Genomic DNA, 23,752 nt, shown 5'->3' on the forward strand with positions numbered 1-23,752 from the left:
AATAACTTTTATATTAATTGAATTCTGTTATTTATAGTATTGCAGCAACAACAAAACACCTATTTTCAGGGGATAAAAACAGTCGCTAATTAGCTGAGCTGGATCCTAATGAATTCACAACCTAATGGTCCAAGCAAAGTTTAGCACTTTGGAAATTGGTGCGCTAAGCGATCAGGCAAGCTAGACCTACCTTGAAGCCTGGTGTTGGTGTTGGTGTATTTAATTATGGCAAAGCACACTAGGGCTATCTGCCTAAGGGGAGGGATGCCTTCGTGGAGGACTTTCTAAGGGAAACTGGCTCGTATACACGTTACACATGGGGAAAACCACCCTTAAAGCCTGGAAAATCACTAACTGTGGGAAATTAGAAATACCTTCGAATGCAAATAAAAGATAAATTAGGCCATTTTCAATTGTTTATCTCTAAAGTGGAACAGCGTACGAAGGGAAGTGGTCCCGATAGGCTTATGATGCGCCTATTCTTGTTTACCCTACCCAAGAGCCGAGAAGTTCAAAAATTTTTCATCTAAAATTCATTATGTATATACGGGCCTCCGAGCGGCAAAGTCGCTGAACACTGGTAGTTCGGTCCGAGGTTCGAATCCCGCAAACGGGCTGGCTGCATGGGTGTTTTCGTGGTTTTCCCCATGTGTAACGTATGTACGAGCCAGTTTTCCTTAGAAAGTCCTCCACGAAGGCATCCCTTCTCTTAGGCAGATAGCCCTCGAGGCTTTGCCGTAATTTAATAACCTAACCTAACCTAACAGAACATAAAAGTAGGTTTAAGGGCAAGGAAAGCAGGTTTAAGAGCAAAAAATATTCTAGCAGATTTATTTAATGCTAACAAGGTAAAAAAAAATAAGTCTCTCCATGGCTTTAGGTGAAAAAAATATTCTACAATTTACAAAGAAATCAATCGAAAATTGCGATACGAAATGTCACATTATACACACAGATTTTTAAAATAATATCAAAACCTCCAGTCAGATCACGGCATGTGCTATGTAGTACGCAAAACACAGACGCCATTGCTTTTTGGATACGTGGTTTCATTTGCTTCGTAGCTTCACATACGTGATTTCATTTGCTAGCCTCAAATATGCCGTCATCCTCAATGACCCCTACTCCTCGTGCGGGCGCCGAAAGCATCGATAATATGTTTCCTCGTATAGATGGATTGGTGTAGGCGCCTCAGACGTCGAGAGATACTCATTTGAATGTGTCTCCTTGTGTATGTAGACAGGCCTTTATATGCATAATACATTGTAAAAGTGAAATCAACAGCACAATGTATTTCATAGAATAATTAAAATATAGATATGTTTTCATCGCCAGTAGTAATCATCTGCTATTTAACATTTACATATTTTAATGGCTTCAGTGTAAATAGTAATGTAAAATTTGAAACAAAAATGCCTCTGCCAAATGTTATTCAATGTTTCACGCGCATTAGTTTACAAATTGCCTCATAACATAAACAAAGACTGAATTTTGCGTATAAACACTAGCTAAAGCTTCAAATAATTAAAAACAGGGAGAGAAAGAGATTTCTGTGTTACTTGGAGTTAACCAGTGAAGTGTAACCTCTTAATGATGGGGATGTTTGTTTAACCATTTACAGCACAGCGCATGAGGGATGTCTTCCTTAATGGCAGAATGCCTTTGCGGAGGATTATTTAAAGCAGATGACTGATATTTAACTTAAACATAGGGAAAATTAGAATAATTCTTGCTGCCAGCTCGTTCCTTGGTACTCGAATTTGGGTCCGTTTTTATCCATTTGTTCGCCGGTAGACCATGTACTCAAAGAATTTAAATTTTACTTTCTGATGATTGCTTTAAAAACAGATTTTAATTTAGAATCACGGATTCCCTGATGAAAATTAAACTTTTCTAATTTTTGAAATTTATATTAACCCAGCTATACTTTCAAATGTTAGCATCTTAAAAGTATTTTAAGAGTTATAGAAGCATAACTAGGTAGAATAAATATTAAGTTCTCTGAGATACAAAACGTTAACGTAACAGATTTTCTAATGATACATAGATATCCATACTTACTGGATTCATAAAAAATGTTTTGATTAGCGCCTGAACTGAGGAGCAAATTGAATTAAATGAGAATTAGCCTTAATCAGAAATGCAGTCATTTTATATTTTTACAGAAATATTGATCATACCACAAATTAGGAGGAGATGAATAAGTTCGTTAAATGAACACTTATCAGCAGAAAAAAAAGTATATAAGACAGAATTTCGGTGATTAAGCTATTAAGAATTTTTTTTCGAGCTGAAAGAGAACTGACGTTTTAAAAATTTTTATACTGAGTGAACAAATAATGTTTAATTCTAAAATTATAGCTAAGGTTATATTAAAAATAACACGGAACAAAGATGAGTAAAAGCTGCAATGCATATTGTAATAATGGAGTTTTTGGATTACTTCTGAAATGCTATATTAAAACCAAGGCTAATAGTATATAAAGCGAATAGACGGGCTCGTGAAATTGATAAAAGTTCATCATTATGGCACCGTCGGTGGTCGAGTGATTAAAACGCTGAATACCTGTTAGTTTGATCCCGGTTCGTATCCAGGCGAACGAACTGGATGCATGGTTGGTCTTCCTGGTCTCCCGCAGTTGTTACTTGATACGAGCCAGCTTTTCTTAGAGACCTAAGTCCTTCACGAAAGCAATTCTTTCTTAGATAGCCATCATGAGCTTCGACATAGTCATATAACCTAACCTAGCCTTTGTTATATCTTAGGTTTGAATCACGACAGTCAAAATGGGTTGGCTAGTGGCCATGTTATTGTTATTATTCCAAACTATAACATAAATAAAAAAATATAATCTCAGTATGACCCGTGCTTAAATCCATAAGTCACCAATAATCTACAGGTGACAGGTGACAGGTGACGGAGGACGGGGACGCCTGGTGTTTAACAGAGGTAAACAGGCATATGTCCCGCGCCCTTCCCTATCTACCGGAGGTTTAGTGAGATCTTAAAAGATTTATTACATTGCCATACAGGGGCAGATGAGAGATACATTGGCTATTTATATTGTATTACAGATTTAGGTTTGCAAGGTATACGTTACATAACATACTGGTTACACATTTAAGAAAAAAAAAATAACATAACACATACATGATATGACACATAAATACTATTAATAAAGAAGGTACATGCGCTTAGCAGAAGGAAGATACTGTATTTTCTTAGATGCAGAGGAGTACTTACATTCACTTTAGACCCTGAATTAGTGGGGTTGGCATAGGTCTTGCCCCAGGGCGGTTATCTGGCTGATTATTCTGCAGATGGTATTCACTGTGCCTTTGTTATTAACGATGAATCGTTTGAAGGCTATTTGGTTGTCTGCTGGCAAGTGGAGGTGATTATCCTCCGTGAGCGGGCATTCAAAGATGTAATGGTCTGGAGTTCCGAGCGACCCACAGACGCACAAGCCTGTATGAGAGATACCAAATCGCTCAAAATAGGTGGGAAAAGGCCCGTGTAAATTTATGTGATGCCACAAAGATTTTTAAAACAATTCGTAGATTTATTAATTAAAACACACAAACTAAAAACTCGCGTAAAAACATTTTCCTGTATGATTGGTTAGCTTTTAATACTATATAGCCTGGATAGGTAAAGTTCAGTAAGTCGAAATTAGCTTATTGTGCATTTGAGGACGACAATTCCATTTTTAGAATCTAGGATTTTCATAAATTGTGCAATAAATTATAAATTATATCACGTTTTCGAAATCATGCGAAATTACTATTCAAAATACTTTATTTGATTTTGTTTATCTGCAAATTACAGCAATAAATTCTATATTTTGCTATATTATTATAATTAATTAACACGAAACAATTAATTTTTCTCTTTTTAAAATTGAATTCTCGTGTAGCAAGTTGCGACAGGTTTAGTAAGAAATAACTAGGACCTAAATAGAAGAAGGATATGTATTCTTGGACTCGAAGATTTTTCACTTGAAGACACAAAAAGTAAACAACCTGTTGTATTCTACAATTGCTTACTTTCACTGTGATTTTCTAATTATTGTGACAATGGGACCCTACTGTATCCCATTATCAGTAATATCTATATATATTGTTTTAAATAACGGGTGATATAACAGGCACTAAGTCAAGTAGAAAAGAAGTTTGCTAAAATAAGTAGAAGAATGATAAATGGGAGAAAATGAAAACCAGACGAGGATGACTTCAGCATAGTTAAGATTATAATGATGCGGAAGGAGTGTGTTTAAATTCGATGGAAGAAAACTGATGTTGAAGCTATTTCGGTGTTTGATGATTAGGTAAGATAACCATAAACAAAACTGATCTGGATGTGGTTATACTCCGGATCTGAAACGGAAACTAGTTTATCGTAATGCTCATTATGCTATTAGAATAAAATTAAATATGAATAAGTCTTAATTTAACTATTTTAATCTGAATGAAATCTATCTTAAATTTCACTTGTCTGGGTCTATCGTTGGATGTGTGAAGCTAAAATGTAGAACCAAACTTATTTTGCTAATATTAAGAATTTATGGAAATCTTCATGAGAAACAAAATATACTCTTAAAACTATATTTTAAGATCATAATTTAAATTAAATTGACAGAGGTATATCGGAAAAAATTAGAAATGGAATAAAGTAAACACTTAATGCTCTTTGCAGATACTACTACAACTGCTTTGAAATTTTTAATTACTCACTTTGTAATGTTTCTTAAAAATTCCGTAACAAAGCTAGAAGCGATTTTAATTTTCAGTTCTTTTCCCTTAAGGGTTTTTCTTAGAACTTCTATCTACAAAGATTTCATATCCTATCAGCCGAAATCTGCGAGAGACACAGCAGAAGAGCTTCACACTCGAACACACAGAAATACCTCAACGTAGGTTCGTATCACAGTCTTTTCATAGCATTATCATCACTTTAAAGAGTGTACAAAACTTTTCCCTTTCGCTTGGCGGACATAAAGGCCTTATTTCCCGATCTCATTCCATGGAACATCTCGGCCGTATTGTAAAACCATCTAAACCAACTAACCTCGTGTTACATGCCCGTCAAACCTGATTCTCGAAGCTCACAATTTATTGCCCTCTAAACCCGTCTTTTACGTCCCCTGGAAAATTGACTACGGAATCTTTGAGTATAAAGCGGGAAAGTACTGTGGAAAATGTGTGCGTAGTCAAGGATTAAAGGACGTAACTACACAAAATTAAACACCTGGATCAGTTTGATGGTGCTTTTGCTGAGTTTGCTCCAGCTGTTTTTCTAGGACGTTTTTGCTTTATAGAAGGGATATTAAAAAGTAATAAATGCTGCTGCAATTTCTAAAACTAATGAAAATGAGTCAAAACGATATTGAAGAATTTTGAGGAAAAGGCGATAACTTTATTTTTCGAAATTTCTCGGAGCAGGAGAAATGTTTCAGTAAATAAATATTGATCAGGATAGTCTGATTAGCTAATTGATTAAGCGTTAAAGCAAAGATGTCTAGGAATATTTATCTACGAGAAGGGACGTTTTCATATAGAAATTTATATGGAACACTAGTTAGTATTATATACGGGGAAGACCATGGAAATATTACGGATCCAGCCTGTTCACTCAGATGATCTACCAGTGTTCAAGAATGGGTAAAATAAGTATAAAATTAGAAGAATTATTTAATCATGGTAAAGAGTTCTATGGCCGTATTATCATTTTTGATCGATATTAACCCTCTTTCATGTTTGCAACTGATATTCTTTCGAAATTAAGCTTCAGGCTAAAATTTTACATTTGCTTTGAAATAATTGATTTTATAACTTGAAGCTCGTTTCAAACGGGTTAATTAATTACTCAGCTGAAGTTTATGTATTGTTCTCGTTCTTTACTTTGCAAAAGTGTTTATTTTCTGTTTACATATGTGCAGATTTTATTACTGAAACAAATTATGAGGTATTAACGAAATGTAAAAATGTAAATGAATTTTATGTTAACATCTATTTCGTAATGCATATCTCATTTACATTTTCAGAGTTTCATTATTGATGAGAGATATCAGAAACTTGGTAAGTTTATTTTCTGCATGATAGAAGTGTTCATCAAGTATTCAAAACGACAATGCCACGAAGCGGATATTTATTTTTATGTAGAGAATTCCAGAGTTTAACAATATTTTCATATTACTCGGTAAGAAATTTAGTATATACCGTCTTTTACCTATTCACGTTAGCGTCTTCAATTTAGTTTCACTCATTTTTATTCAAAGCTTACTTCTTCTCAAGGGTATTCGATAGCTGCTGAAGAAACTTACTGTCAAGCTTTGAATTCTTTCTAACTTTCTTTAAATGGAAAATAAAAAAAGCAGTTCCTCTTGAATTGAAATTGTATTGATACATATTTTGTTTCCACTTTTTGAACTGACAGGACCGGGCCAAACTAGATCTTCATTTGTCGGTCCGTATAAAAAGCATCTTATAAATCATCTGAAGCAATTTTATTGCGGGGAACATTCTGGTAGCCCCGAAGCAGTTTGTTACCTCCTCCATGTATTTTGTAAACGTGATCCGTAAGTCTAAGCGTCTACAGGGAATATTTTTTGCCGTGATGAGTTGCGAGTTCCAAGGCTTTAGCAAGGAGCTCACGTAGCTCCATGAAAGTAAGGGCCGAGTAAAATGTACTTGAAAAGCTACAAAATAGAAACAATCGATGGAAAATTTTCAAAGAATAAAGGCGGAAAGCTTTCAGCTATAAACCTTTATCACCAATTGTGATACACGGTCCGAATTCTAAACCAGGAGAAACAATTGTTTTTATAAGTGGGGGTTCGATTGAAGTGGGTCGATTAGTTACCGAGTTGAGGCTTACATGTTATTTTTGCCCCTCTCCACAAAGACGTTTATTTATTATTTTCTGTTGCCCGGATATCGAAAATGATGTTTTCCAGACCGCGCCTTATTGTTGCTTTTGGTGATACATGGAAAGTTTTCCGTTTCTTTTGACTTTCTTTTTTTACTAGCACGCATCCTCACAGTCGAAGCAGAAAGCACTGCCTGAAGCTTTCCGACCGTGTAAGTAAAAGCGTCAAAATCTCATTCGTATAAAAAGGAGAATGATAGAAAAAGTAAATTGGAAACTGTTTCTGTTATCACATCATATTTCCTGTAAATAAACTGGCATGGCTTACAAAGTGATTTATTGCTTCACCCAGGTGCTTTGCACAGATAAAAGTTAAATCTGATCTTTAGCTTGGAGATATGGGAATGTGAAATATAACTGATGGCAGTTGTCGAACCCTGGAATAAATCATAGAAATTTACGCTTTTCGACATTGCTTTCTTAAAATATGAAGCGATAAATGCAAAATATTATTGAAAATGTTTGCTGTTTAGGATTCTGCATTGATTTGTCTGTAATACATCTTTAAAACTGCTTCAGTAATTTACTGTAATTACTAAACATAGACTCGTCAAATTTTTACATAGTGTATTAGGCTGCTAAAACGTTATTTTCAGAGATATGAAATATTCCGTATAATTAAGTTTTAAAATCATTATGAGCAATTCCTTGTAGCAAATGGCTTTCATTGAAGACGCTCGCATCATTTACAGCGAAAGAAATGTTCACTTTGGTGCAAGAAATTTATTTGTTCGATAGGCCCTATTTTATATTACTCAAACCGTTATAGTTATTTAAACTCTAATGTTTGATTTGGAAAATTTGCGATGTGCAAGGAAAAGAAATTAATAGTACCAATAATAGTAATAGAGTAAAAGTAAGAGTAAGAAGTAATATAAAGTTATTTAGGAGGAAAACAAATTACGAACAATTGTAAATGATTATGTTAAAAGATCAGCTTCCATTCAGAATTTTATGTTCAAGTAGATAAACTAAAATACTACCTTGAAAGTAGAAATTTATATCTAATAGTATTTGTCCAAGCAAAATTTAATAATAAGGACTGCAGATTTCTTAAGTTAACTACTACCTTTTAAATAGTTTGATGTTCTATAAAGCATGTTATATGAATAAATGAAATAGTTTAAATAAATGAAAGAAGTCATTGCTTAGTAAACATGCAAATAAGATAACGTTACATGTGACGGACGAAAATGCAGCGCACAGTTGAATGTAGATTTTAGATGCTTAACTGCCAGGCAGAATAATATCTTAAGCTAAGATAGAGACAAAAAGCCAGCAGTTATCTACTAAGTTCCATCACAAGGCTAGCCATTTTATGTTTAGCATTTTCTGACAATAATACAACTATATAGTGCGTATAAACAAAAGTAAAACTCATTTTGTTATTTACTGCCCAAACATGAGAGCATTTTCCTTACAAAGTCCTTTGTTGAGGTTAGGTCAACTGATAAGATAAAAAACTCGAGGGCTATCTTCTTATGGTAAAAGGAGTCTTCCTGGACACTATTCAAGTATCCCTAACTTTAGGCAGATAATCCTCGAGTGTTTTGACAAAAATAACTAAACAACATGTTATTTACCTCTAAAACCTATATTTGTACTTTGCAAACTGTTGTATCTAGTAATTAAACATTTTGCTCAAGCTAACTTCTTTAATTATTAGGCACAGTTTAAGAATAATTAGCTAGAAATCATCCTCTCGGACGGAGACTTCTAGTCTATTTTATAATCCTTTTTAGTTAAGATGCAAAGAATAATAAAAACATCACGTTTGAACTTAAGCTGCCCTTAAGTTAATGGATAAAACAGATGAATTATCTTACATCTGAGACTACAGTAAAATTGCTTCCTTTTAAACAAATAATTACTCACATTTGCCTCGCAAAATGCTCATCCAAACGTATGCCTATTATACTATTCTGTTTAATAGGTTCGTCAAAAAGAAGCATGTCACTTTGCAAAGTATATATTTTGTTAATTAACCCATTTTCTTATGATTTGAAACTACACTATGACATCATTTTTTCGTTAGTTGTCACCAGGATGCAAATGATATACGTGTATATGAGAGAGAATTCTTGAAAGTTTAGATACAGAGCTTTTGGTAGAGACGTCGACCGTAGTACAATTCTCTCCCTCAGCTCTGTGAATAAATTAAAAGACATTAGATATTCTGCCAGCCGCAGCTATATTGTGCATTTAGTAATTTGAACCAATGCTTCTTAAGCTGTTTGAATTTGTAGTCTCCAGCATCTGCAAACTTTTAAGTTAAATTTCGGTTTACTGACATCTCACAAGTAAGTCGTAGAGATTTATCTTATAAGCACAAGCTGTGGATTAGCTCATATGAAAGGTTTTAATAAATAGGTTGCTTAAACCCTTTCCTTTTTCAGTGTGTCATTTCACAGATGGAATGATAACTCCTTTGACTGTCTTGGTAAGGATTGAAACGTTTATTTGAATATAGGAGGAAACCGTACAACGTGCATGAAATTTGCAATAACTAATTTTTGGCTATTCGAAAACATTAGTGCGATCTCTACGGAAAAATTGAATAAAATACCATCGCCCAGGATAGTGTAGCTCATTTAAAGAGTTAAAGTATATTTTAGTCATTCAGAACGATGTCAATTTCTGGGCAACAAAAGTTTGAGTAAAGCAACTTTTTATTCTTTGATCAGAAAGACATTTCTGCGATGTTACAACCACGTTATTTGCGAGTTTCTCACCATTCAGTTCCGCTGTCCTTTCTGGGTGGTTAAACGAGCTCAACTATTTCAAGCTATTCGACTGCTGTGACTGCTAGTCTGTGAGAGCAGTGAAACATGTCATTTTACCAGTGCTTCCAGGATTGTCAACAGGGCTGAAGATAGTGCGCGTATATCACTAAAAATATGAATCTTGTTACAATGGGTGACAAAGTAATAATTCCTTTTTTTGTTATAAACAGAACTGCCCTACAAGCACGTTTCGTGAACAGCTTGAATATAGGAGTGTACGGAACTATTGCATTATGAAAAGAAAACACCCTTTTAACTATTTTCAATTGTAAAACAGAGATAGCTTACAGTTTATATTTCTATCGCTCCTTAAAATCGGATATTAGGAAGAATGAAAACTTTTTAAATCGTAAAAGATTTCCAGCGAAAGATATGTTTGTCACGATCATTAACATTTGTTAGGTAGAACACCTCATTCCGTTCTATCATTTGCCTTACTAAGCATATTCAATTAAATGCCAACATTCCAGGAAGCAAAGAGCTCTGAAAGTCACGCTATAATATATTCCTATTTAGCTCTGATAATATAGCACGTAACACTAATTCCTACCTTCGCTTTACTGATGTAACGTCTTTCTTCCAAAGCAATGCATCGAAGCTGCTAAGTTGCTTTCTTCCGAAGCAATGAACTTTTGCTGCCTTTTCCATTAACCTTACAATGGACGAGAAGCACTTTATATGCAGTTCATAAGATCTTTCAAAACTGTAATATAAAAGGGCAGAACACCTGTCATTTACTGCACCTGTTAGTCATGTGCAGTTTCTGCATTTTTCAATTTGCTGTTCTCTCATTCTCTCATCTTTATTCATGACTGATTATTGCCAAGCTCTATTTGCATAATCATCGCGAGGTCTTGAAAAATGCTTCGCTATTTTTTCAACTAAAGCTAATTTAAAGTACAAATGGCTAAGCTCATATTGTTTCGTAACCCTGACGCTCTTTTTGGGAAGCAAACAAAACAAACGCAGATTTGACTAAGGTTTAACTCCGATAACGGAATCGCTGCAGATGCAAAAATAAGATCAAATATTCAGAACAGAGAAAATGAGGGAAGCGTCTGATTGATATGCTAATCAGCTAGGAGCTGAAATTGGCCCTTTGATGGTACGAAGACGTGCCTGTAATTGTTAACATCGTTTCTGCCGTTTCATGTTTTTAAAGAAGTTTTTCTAAAATTATTTGCTTCGTAAAAGGCTTTTTAAAAATTAACTCATATGAAATACGAACATTTCTTTGATCTCCTTTCCCTTTTTTGTCTCGTATTACTTACTCTTGTCTCAGCTACTTATAAATAAAAGAAATGCTGTGAGCTTTCTGCGTTAGTTTTGAAGTAAACTTTTTCTTTACCTTAACAGCTGTTACATTTTCTTCTGAAGTTGATTCAAGTATAGGCATTATCATACAAGGGCAACTTTATTTTCGCAGAGACGGGGAAAGGTTTGAATGCTTGTTGACTTGTTGTTGGAAAGTAAAGACATTTTTAAGTTCGGTATTTAATTATGACGAGGCAGACAAAGGTATCTGCTTGCAAAGAAGTTAAAATTATAGAGTAATAATTATTGGTGGTTAGGGATTTTACGTGTCCCACATTTCCCGAAAACTGACGTTTATGACTTATTTTTCGATCTCTGCGGTTAGCGTACTGACTCCCTAAAAGAGCTGTAATTTTTGTTACGAGCAAAATCTCTCAATTTAAAGTAATAATTCCTTCCAAAATATATTGAGAAATGTCCTGAGAGGATTCACACGGCTAATTGATTGCAAAATATTTATTAATTGAATAAAACATTTTAGACCCCCCAGAAAACAAAAAGCGCAAGTTACTCAAGCTGCTCTCGATTTAACCGCGCTATGTCTCTTTTATGCTAACATTGTATACTTTCAAGTGACAGGTATGACCTCGGAAAGTAAGAACGAAAATAAAAAAAGTGAGATAAATCTTTCCTTGGTTAGTTAAACTTTATATAAAACTGATAGAATAATTATTGCATACCTGTCTGGGGAGAAATATCACAGTGAATAACTCTGTAGGAGAGAATAGCTTCTCGTTTATACTGCACACTAAGAAAAAATTTAAATGACTACGATATAAACCCCACTGTTGTACAAGGAATCGAACTTAGAGAATTCATCAGCTATGTAAAATAAGTAGTACTTCGTAAATACGAAAAGATAAAGGGAAAAAACAATTTATAGCTTGAAAACGTTTTTTAATTCTACGTTTGGGTTGCAAAATTTTAATAAGCTTTGGAAGTAATTTTTCCAGCTTAAGATCGAAATACATATAGTACAGTTATGAAGATGAGGATAAAGGTCAGAATGTTTTACCATTGAAATCATCAGAAGGGAAGAAGGCAAATGAAACCTTCAAATCATTCCTATGCTTTATGAAGATTTGAAATAGGAATTTATAATCCAAATTGACAATTTTACCACCAACACTGTCGTTGATAAAAGCGTGCTAAGATGACTAGGAAAGCGGAGATAATTTTGATAAGATACGACATCGTCTGTTATAATAATGGAAACTGGAACAACATTTGGTTTGCATATTAACCTAGCAATTCAGATGAATCCCTAGCGAAACCTCTAAGTTATTACACGAAGTTGCGTATAACACTTTCAGAAAGGATCAGAGTCTGTTACAGGAAATAGACGAGGCATGACTGTCGAGAAAATGATTTCTCTAATAGGTAATGATCTTAAGATATTATACATTGATCAATAGTATAGCCTAGTTACTCATACGTAAAATGAGAAGGGGAAAATAAAAACAAAGAATAATGAGTATATGAAAGGACTTGAATCAGTAAAGAAAGAGTAAATAAACAATACATATCTGAGCAAAAGGAAAGAAAGAGTAAATATACAATACATATCTATCTCTCTATATATATTTACTTTCATTTTATGTCAAATTTTTTCTCAGCATTTTGCTTAAGTCGCTTGGATCTAACACGATTAACAGTAAGCTTGTTTTCTGTTTATTAAAGGCGAGACAACAGAAAAGTTAAATTTGCTAAAATCTGAGATATTGGTTCATTAAATATTTTATTTTAGTAAGTTTTCTTAATGGCCCGAAGTTTATTTTTGAAGGAAGACGTTTTAGAAGAATGTAAAGAAAATGGAATATTTAAGTTCTAGAGGTTACATGGACAAAGTGTTATATATATATTTCTCTCGCTTTCTTAGTATGCCTTCGTGGTATAATGGTCGGCACACTTGGTGTGTGTTCGGGAGGTCCGTGATTCGAGTCTGGGAGAGACCATTGCTCATTTTTCATCTCTTGTGCTTTCAAAAAATACCTAATATCTCTACAGTGTATATGAAAATAACAGAAAATATTATAGAAAGCTGCTGAAATAATTCGCTTATAATTTCCATTTAAAAATTGAAGTAAAATTATAAAAGGCTAAAAAGATTATGAGATATGTTATGTTAAGACATGGTTCCGCTACGTAGACGATAATTTTACCCTGTTTGAAGGTAATAAAGATGATTTAAATAAAGTTCTTTCAACAATGAATTCTATTGATCCTGATATTCAGTTCACTTTTGAACTTGAGACTTGCAATTCTCTTCCGTTTCTCGACATTCTAGTCACACGTAACACATACAACTTCAGTACTACTCTTTACCGTAAACCTTCATCGGTTTGCCTTCCACCACACTTTAAATCATGTCATCCGACTAAACAAAAGTTAGCTTCATTTTATTCCTATGTTTTCCGTGTCTTCAAGTTTGCTCCTCCAAACTAGCCCTTGATGAAGAACTAAATTATTTAAAAGCAATAGCTATTGACAGAGGCTTTTCACCCAACATTATTAATCAAGCAGTTAAAAAATTCTCATCTCAACACACTAATAGGCACACTGTTGTTTTAGGAGATTATAAAAATTCTGTTGTCATTCCCTTCTTTCCATCAATTAGCTATAAAGTTGCACATATTTTGCAGAAATTTAACTTTCGGGTTGTTTATTCTCCCATCAATAAAATTCCGAGTTCCATACTCAAGGACCCCATTCCGGATATGAATTCTTGGGGTATTTATAGGATTTCTTGCCAGTGTGGTTTGATTTACATTGGCTAAACTAGGAGAGCCTTAGAATTTCGCTTCAAGGAACATGAGGCATATGTTAGAAAAAAGGAAACACAGAAGTCTTCTGTTGCTCAACATTGTTGGTCCGAAAATCACACTTTCAATTTTTCTGCTGCCAAAATTATTCAAAAAACATCTTCCATTGGAGAACTGGATTTTCTAGAGGCATTTCACATTCAAAAAAATCTTTCTGTTCTAGTTAACGATCCTAATTCCAATCCATCTTTGTCTTCGGCCTTTAAAGAAATTATGTTTTAGTTCTGGTTTCACCAACAGATGGCACCACTTGCTTATTCTTGTTCAGGCTTTCTTATCTTATCTAATCATTATTTCCTATCTTGTTTATTTGCGGTTGTGCAGCTGTTGATGGTGGTTCGGTAAAACCATCGAAACTAGTCCTGTGAAAATTTTGAAAATATAACGCTGATTTTTGTTGTTTGACTTCGGAATTAATATGTTATGTTAGTTTATCAATTACTATGATTTGCACCTTTATCATGACTTCTTTCCTTAGTCCTTACCAGAATGCAAATGACTTTTGTGTATTTAAGCTGAGGGTTTTAAAATTTTTAATTATAGCTTTCGGCAGCCTAGGCTTGATGTTACTTATTATCTCTAGGTCTGCCTAAATTGTATTGCGGCTTTAACGTCTTGCTAACCGATGTTTAAAATACGCGCCGTTAAATATCTGAGCCAGCTTGAGCAACATATTTTATGTGTTGTCTCAGATTGCGTTACAGACATCTGAATATAACTTTCTGTTATTGCTAGTTTAAATTCCAGCAAGTCACCTGTCCCACAAGCTGTGCTTTTCTGTTCATTTAAAACTTAAATAAAAGGATAATTTTAACCTTCTTTAGAACCTTTTTTTTGTTTTATTTCAGACTGTACGATAGTTCATAAGCGGTACATTAGAGTCTGCAGGAATTTAGCATAAGTTTCTAGGCACAGTAGAATGCAACATAATTTTAAAATTACACGGAGAAAGGGTTTTACATAGCGGATTAATGAAATGACAAAAAATGAAAACTAGTATTAATTCTGAATTAGTAATTAAAAATTACCCGAAATAGGTGAGAACCCTTTGTCTTGTGTTGACACTTTCGCGGAGGATTTGAAAACTAGAATTACAAACTAAATAGAAACATAGCTGGGCGTTATCTGCGTCTTGGGAAATTTTCGTGGAATACGCATTTTGATTACATACTGCAAAAATCAGGAAAACATGCGAGCAGCAAGCTCATTTTGTCTATATTGGAATTTCAGAAGAAACTTTGACACTTTAGTCAATTTACTAACTGGTCAGTAAACAGTAGTCGGATTTTTCACAGCTGAGTCTTTTTATTGTTAAATCTAATCATCGACTTTTTTTTCCTCTACATTCTGGCTCTTTTAATGGCATCCCAAAAAACTTTGTTACAGGCCATTTGTATAACGCGATTGCAAAAATCCCTCATTTCCGTTAGCGGACGAATCTCTCGTTGGCAAACAATCACAGGACCAGGGCTTTTATCATTTATTAGAGAATATCCATTAAATAAGAGGGCGTCTGTTTCTGCTTTTAGGGTTCAGAAATTCAGGAACTTTCTGTTAATGAGCAATTTCTGTTAATGAATATTTGACTATTTTTTTGACTCGTAATTTAAAATAGAGTTATTTAATTCATAGTAAAATCATGCGTGTTTAGTTTTTCAAGTCTTCCAGTGTTTGAGCAGATTTTGTAACAGGAAGTTCTTAGTCATGTAAATTTCTTAGTTATGTAAATTTCGCTAATTCTCAAAAACATCGACAGATTCAACGTTCTCTTTATAAAGTTTTGTAGATGATTCATTTTATCTCTGTAGAGTTTTTTTTTATTAAATAAAAGGGATTGGTTTTCTATAGGTGGAACCACGAGGCTCTGTGTTTACGTATAGTAAAAAATGAAGTTATTTTTTACTTAACTAAATACCTTTTCACTTAAATAAAATTTAAGAACATAAGGAGGTTTCATCTTATTCAAAGGGAAAAAATTTCAACTGGTAGTAACTTGTTTATGTATTTATAAACTAAGTCATTAGTGGTGCATCAGAAATTATTCATATCTGTTTCCTATATTCACAATGTTGGATGGTCTTAAATATTTAAATTTTTATATTGAATTTTTATATCAAGAATTGATATGTATTTATTCTCCACTGCGGTGTGGTTTATTTGATGTCCTGTTGCAAAGAAAACAGAATTAAAAAAACATGTAAGAGGCATGTCTGTTAATGTTAATTTTTTGCATTCAATGCAGTCAAGAAATTTTAAACTTAAATATCAGCTTCTGTTCTTTTCTCAAATAAAAGTGGCGATCTATGTCACGAAATGTTATTGATAGTGAGAGTAAAATAAGCATAAAATTATATGTGTCTCTATTAAAATATATTTATCTGATAATAAATCTTTATAAGTTAACATATTTGTAAAATGTTCAAAGTGTAAAAATTTATTTTCGTTTTTTATTCACGTCAAGAAGAAGAGCTTATGCAATGATAATAATAATAATTAATACTTAGAAGTAGAACTGTCACCAAACAATTAAGTCTTTCATCTCCAATCAGTTCCATAAAATGTATATGAGTCGTAGGAAACAGTTAAGCGAAGATATTGCGTTGGATAAACGCCTCGTTTTTAAGCAATAAAAACATTCGGAATTAAAAAAAAAGGAATATAAATTTGAAAGCTGTTTATAGCTTTATAAAACAACAAAAGCAAATAAATCCTAAAATAGAAGTTCTTTTTATTTTCTGCCGTGAAGATATATATGCTTAAAACATGCTTTTAAGAAACATATTTTCATGCACTTTGCTGGGAAAATTTGGAGATATTTTGTAATCATCCTCATGAGTAATAATATATCCTTCCTTGGTGTCCAATCAACTTATCAATTCCGACTCACATTTGACATTTTGGGCATTACTATAGTTTAAATTTGAGAATTTTGTGTATTTTCACTAGAGAGGCAGCGGAAAGTATTCACATCAACTTCCTCTATTCATAGTTTTGGAAAGTCGTAAATATTTTAATTTTTATGGTGCAAGATTTAAATTTTATTTATTATCCCCTACGATGTGGATTATTTGATATCCTATTGCAAAGAAAACAGAATTAATAAGAGAGATTAAATATAGAATAACCCAAGAGAAACATAATAACAAGAGAGATTTTATATCAAACAGCTTTGTTAAAACCCATAGTTAGATATAATGGAATTATAAATTTTTATTTGTTAGCTAAAGAATTATGTGTTATCATCCATAAACGTTTCGGCTATGCATATTTTCCCTGAACTTAATGGGTTAGGTATACTTCGGGTACTAAGGAAAATTACTCGTGAACAATATTTCTTACTCTACCACTTTCCCTAAAGAATAATCTGTAAAATAAATGAATCTAAAATCGACCTTTCCTTATAGAATAGGACTCGAGTTAAGGGAGTAATGCCTTTTCTGCAGATAATTTCTCAAATTTACCAGAACGGGATTCTCATATTCGAAGTCACGCCACCAGATGGCATAATAATAAAGAAAAAGAAATAAATTTTCATATATTTGCGAAAATGGAAAGCTGTGATGCAAATTCATAGCATAAGTGACCTAAAGATTTTGATCTTTTTAACAATGTCACAGTTTAAGGTCTTACACATTTGGAATTGCTACTGTATTCCTATGCTAGTTATTATTATTATTTTTCATCAAGATGCATTTGGATTCAAGTCGCAAGATCAGTTGACTTTCCTGTTCACTAAATAATCTAAAACGTTAAATATGAAAATGTTAGTAACTAGTTTAATTTTTTGGTAATTTTAGTCGAAGGTTGCAAATAAGATGCAATTTGTTTTCGAGAAACCTGAGATTAGATAGCGCATGGCTTGGTTATCTTATAGTGTTTTGGCTAAGTTAAAGTTTCTTGACTGCTAGAACCTACTAGAACTGCAAAGTGACTATTTGCTAAGGTCTGCTAGATCAGTAATAACAACAACTATTAACTACTCTTTTTTTAACTCAGATATGTTCATAGACGGTTCCACCTGCGCCTACAGATGTCCAGCACTTATGATTTTAAATTAAAAGTGGAAAACATAAAACTAAACTAATTATAAGTTGAATAATCCTCCGAAGCTGCACAGAGATATTTAGCGAGTAGTTAGCTCTTTGGCTAATATCACCAATGTAAACTAACAGGCAATTAATATGCACGGCCGTAAAATAGCAAGCTTTAACTAGTAGCAACAACGTGGCCGACAGGCAGAACACGCTGTGACTGAAGTAGCTCAGACCGCAGCATAATCGTAGATTTCACTTTATTTTGCATGAAGCGTGAAACTGGAAACTCATTCTGGCAGGAAAGTGTAGGTAGGAAAATGAGGGTATAAAGGAAAGGCTGATTCCAAACTAAAAATAAACTGTTAGGAAAATGAAATAAAACACAAAGGCTATCTGCTTAAAAAAATAATCGTAACTATATCTCTCCAACAGAAACTGGCTTCTATTCACGTTACACGAGGTAAATACAAAAAACATCCATGCAGACAGCTCGTTCGCCTATGTTCGAGCCTAAATCTAATTACCAGTATTCAGCGGTCTTATGACTCGTGCACTGGTGGGTCGAGGTTAGGTGGGAATATGAGCCTATGACATGTTACTTCGCTGGGTCATACTTCGAGCTACCGAAGGCAGAAAAATGAGTGATTCGATTCCGAAGATTTGACGTGAATTATGCTAACTCTTCTAGCTGGGTAGTATATCTGAGGGCACGCTAAAATGAGGTTTGCCTTAAATTATTTGCTCAGTGGTAGACAAATGTTAGTCTCCTGAAGCGCATCATATGCATTTTTAACTTCTTATATATATATTTTAGGCTTATAGTGGGTTTATCAGAGTATAATCCCATCACAAATCCAGAAGTATTGTAGAAATAGTGAAAGGGTAAAAAACACCGCAATGTGCATGTTAGTTCCAAGATAAGTTTCGTTTTGACAGTGCTTTTCGGTTTACGAGGAATTTACATTCTGATAATAACTTTCTGGTCTACTGTAAGTAATCCAAGAAGATGAGAATTGGTTAAAGTCCAGTTAAATGTTTAATTTAGCATTAGTAGATTTTAGCAGACGTTAGAAATAAGAATAATTCATAAATTTTTGAAAGGAGAGAATTAAATAGTCAGTACTTGTCAGTACAAGTAGAAGTAAATCTTTCAATGAAGTTCTCTAATTCTTTCGAGAAAAATATATATATTTTAATATACAAAACAAATGATTGTCAAGCAAATCGAAAATAGTACTAAATAATTAAAAACAGTTAATTTAAATACTAAATATCAAATAATGATTAAAATATCATTGAGAACGTATCTAATAATTAAACGAAAACGTCTGAAATTTTATTTTTTATTCCCGAATCAGTATAGCTTAATTGGGTTTGTTGAAGTAATGCTCAGTTGCAATAAAAACTTTTCTAAAAGCATTTAAATAAATTACATTTAAACTTGCACAGTTCTACACAACTTCAAAAGTCAACTCGTCCTAGAGCCATAAAGAGACACAGGCAACTTATCTTTGCTTAGTACCTTTTAATTAGAGTAATTCAAACTTAGATAAATTTTAAAATAAACCTATTTATCAACACTTAAGTCTGAGATCTACACAAGCTATCTATAAAAGGACAGAAACTCAAAAGCCGCTACCTGTGGAAATATAAAATAAGTGTTTCAGTCAGATTAAAAAAAATTAAATACAGAGTAACACGCGCCTAACTATCCTTTGGCAATGCGACCCTAAATATTTAACAAAGCAAATGCAGTTAACGAAGCTAAAACCAATAAATCAAATCCATAGCCGGATGATGTAACAGAATAACCGTTCAGTGGTAGTTGCCAAAGGATGTTTCCCAAAACAATCTACTCTTTACATTAATCAATTTGCCTTCTGGTGGGCCTTGACAAAAGTCGGAGGGAGAGTATTTATAAAATAAAACTATAGCTGCGTTAACTGACATAAAACACCGCAAGTTTATTTTAATACTTTATACTAAGGAAATTCGGCCTCTAAGCTAATGTTATAAGTAACAAATCACAAAGAAATAGCCTAATTGGGAAAGAGCCATGCTAACGTAAGATTTAAAATTACTCTGTTGATCTAAATTTGAATAAGGCTCTAGGACAATAAATTTTCAATTTGCTCCTGAAGAAGAGGAAGTTATGTCTGGTTGTCCTTGGAACAGCATTATACTCAAAGTCTACATTAAACTAAGATTGTTCTTTAGCCTAATTTTAAACAAAAAAAAATAAATAAATTAGCAAAGCAACAACCTTGTATTTGGTGGTCTCAAAAAAGTAAATATCAAAGGATATATTTTAAGTAATTTATTTCAGTTTTTTAAAACGAGCATTAATTACTTCCTGTTATTGAATATTTTTGTTACATTTGCATAGCAGAACAAAAAAATCATCTTGAAAAATAAATGGCATCGTTTTAATCTCAGAATTGCAATGCAATTAAATTAAGTTACAAATAAATTGAGAATACTCGTATATTCATTACAGCAAATGAAGATACAAATCACTTTTTCATGACAAAAGTACAAAAAATCAGGAAAACTGTGAATAAGATTAAAGCTTAAAAATTTAGCGAGTTTTATCTTAAGAAAGAAAAAGTTTTTCAGCAATTGTTTTCTTTCATAGTGCGTCAATTAAATAAGTAATATTACTTACAATCATAGCTTTTATTGTTGATGAAAATATTGCAAAACTTCAGAATGTCGACTTTATGCCGTTTACCCTTAATAATATTAAAATACATATAAAGCCTAGTTTAATGTATTATCTAAGATTTTTGGTTGAATAATTCAGTTGATTGTTATTTTAAAATTCGAACAAACATTTGCTAATCATTATTTTTAAAAAACGAACAAACATATTTTGAACAAAAGGGCCATTCCAGAAAATCCATGCTTATCGTTTGTGTAATAAAATAGCTCCATAATTATTATTTTAGATCTTGAACTAATGGGAAAAAAATAAAGGTACCGCAAGGAAGAAGTAAAAATTACTTCTTAGCACACTGCAAAAGCATCGTAGAGAAAACATTTAAAGAAAATCTGATGCCTCATAAATTCAAGCAAAAATATTGGTTTAACATTTACTTGCTTGTATCCATATATCGAATATGTATGTTAGTAACATACATTTGTGTCAAGGGTAAATATAAAAGCAATTTTTTAACTCAGGATAAGAATAATGGAAACTAGTGATGTATTTAGTCTACTATAAAAATGTGCATTCTGAAACTTAGATATCCCCTTTTTGATGCACAGAGAGTGAACAAATTTGAAACAAATATAAACTATATGCTTTATATAGTTTACATTTATTTCAAAGCTTTAAACATCCTCAGCTGCGATTTTGAAGTAAACTACATCTGAATCATTAATGAAACCAAATCTTTATCTGGAAATAGAAGCACTTTCCAAAAGTCAATACCATTATTCTCTATTTGTAATGCTTCCTAAAGGTTATATTATTATCTGAAAAGCTTATGCATTATTTGTAATGCTTCCTAAAGGTTATATTATTATCTGAAAAGCTTATGCATTATTTGTAATGCTTCCTAAAGGAGCATGGAAAAATGGTTACATATGACTATCTTTATAAAAACATGAGCATTGCCCCAAGCAAAGAAAAAGAATATTGACCACGATTCAATAGTCAGAGTTATCAAATATTTGAAATGTTTAGCTAGCTGAAATGCTTTCTAAGTAGAAAATTGTATTACTAGTTTCTTCTTTTAAAAAGTGCTTATGTTCAAACATTTAGTTGGTGACTTCCCTCAAATTATACATTCTTTCAAACAGGCTGATGCATGTATGTACGCAGTAAAACTAATGAAGAAAAATTAAGATGTATGCATGTTTTAATCATCTTAAGCAGTCGTAATGAAATAACTATAAAAAATGGAAATGTTCCTAAAATAGGGAAGCATTAAAAAGGCGAAACTAATTCATTATTATACCTAAAAAAATATTGCTTATATTAACATACAAATAATAGATTTTCTGTTTTATATTAAATACTTTCCGGAAAGGTATATCAATTAAATTAAATTGCATATTAAAGATTCACTATTAAATGCGTATTTTGAGAAACGAGGGGCTAAAACCGAGAAACATTAGTAAAGCGTTATTACATTACTAAAAAATTTTATTTCTGCAGTGCTCACTCCTAGTTAGCTAAACTGGATTATGTGTTTATTTCTGACCGACCTTTGCATAATAAATTACAGATGTATACGCAGGTAAGCAGATAACCATAGATAGAAATATAGATAGATAATATGAATTAAACATAATGCTATAAAAGATTTCGTTCTGATTAAAATGTGACTTTATCCTATAACTTAAGATAAATCTTATCAATTAGACTACAAAATATTTTGTCTGAGTATAGAACAACTAATTAATTGATCAAGGCAAAGCATACAAGAAATATCTGTTTTCATGAAAGGCTTTCTGAGGGAAACTAGTTTGTATTTACGTTAGATAGAGGAAAATTCTGAAACTGTCTATGCAAGCAGAATGTTTGACGGGGTTAGAACCCAGGGCGACCTATCAGGGTTCTGCAGTATTACCGACTCTACCATTGGTGGGCTGAATATGTGTCGGACTAAACATATACATACAAGGTGAGCCCATAAAGAAACCGAAAAAAATTAAAAGACTAAAGGGAAAAAATTGAAACAATAAATGTATTTTTAAAAAGCGTGACATCTCAACTTTTTTAAAGCTAGTTTAAACTGGTTGGTTTGTTGCTTGGTTATGAAAACGCCAGAGTCATTTTTATTAACTGAGAAGGCTATGTACAAAAAGATTTCCTTTAAAATGGCTAGATAAATCTGCTGTCGAAAAGTTAGAGATGATTCGAACAACATATAGTGAATCATCGTTTTCAAGAGTACACGTGTATGAGTGGTAGAATCGCTTTAAATGTGGACGCGAAAGTGTTGAAAATAAATACTAGGTGGGGTTTCCTTCATCTTCAAAGAAATGAGGAAAATGTGGAGAAAATTCATTCTTTGGTAAAAACCGACAGACGTGTAACAACTCAGCAGCTTATAGATATGCTTGGGATAAGCAAAGAATGCTGTAGGTTAATTTTAATCAAAAATCTTAAAATGAGGAAACTTTGTGCTCGATTTATGCCTTGGAGTGTTAGAGAACAGCAAAAAGAAGACAGAAAAGCTTGCTGTGAAAATTTGCTGACTAATGCGAGACATGGCAACAGTTTACTAAAGTGTATCAAAGCGGGAGAGGAAATGTGGCGTCTATAATACAACACACAAATAAGAATACAAAGTGCACAGTCGAAAAGGCCGTCTTCTAATAAAAAAAAAAGCTCGCAGTTTAAATCAAAAACTAAGAGGAAACTAATTGCACTTTATGATTACAAAAGGACTTATTCACCATGAAGTTCTCCCTGAATGTTAATTAAATAATCAGTTATTGGAGCCAAAAGAGCCGTCTTCTAATAAAAAAAAGCACGCAGTCGAAATCAAAGATTAAGATGAAACTAATTGAACTTTTGATTACAAAAGGACTCATTCACCATGAAGTTCTCCCTGAATATCAATTAAATAATCAGTTATTGGAGGACTTAAAGCCGCAAGAATCAGAATATTCACAACTTTTCAGGCCTAGTTCTGAGGGTTTAAATATAGAACCTGCTTCTTATGTGCAAATAACGAAAAAGAAGCCAGTGATTAGATAAGATATGGCGATTAAAATGGCAGCAAGGAAGTGAAGCTGCTGGCGCCTTCAGTTGATGCAAAATGTAAACAACTATGAAATAATCTCCTTAAATTTGAGAGTAAAAGATAAACTGGAACTGGGATCGCTAACTACAACTGGAAGATTTTTATGAATGTT

The sequence above is a fragment of the Stegodyphus dumicola genome, chromosome X2 (assembly GCF_044657685.1).
Source record: "Stegodyphus dumicola isolate Sdum_Otavi_A_Nest chromosome X2, ASM4465768v1".
NCBI lineage: Eukaryota > Metazoa > Arthropoda > Arachnida > Araneae > Eresidae > Stegodyphus > Stegodyphus dumicola.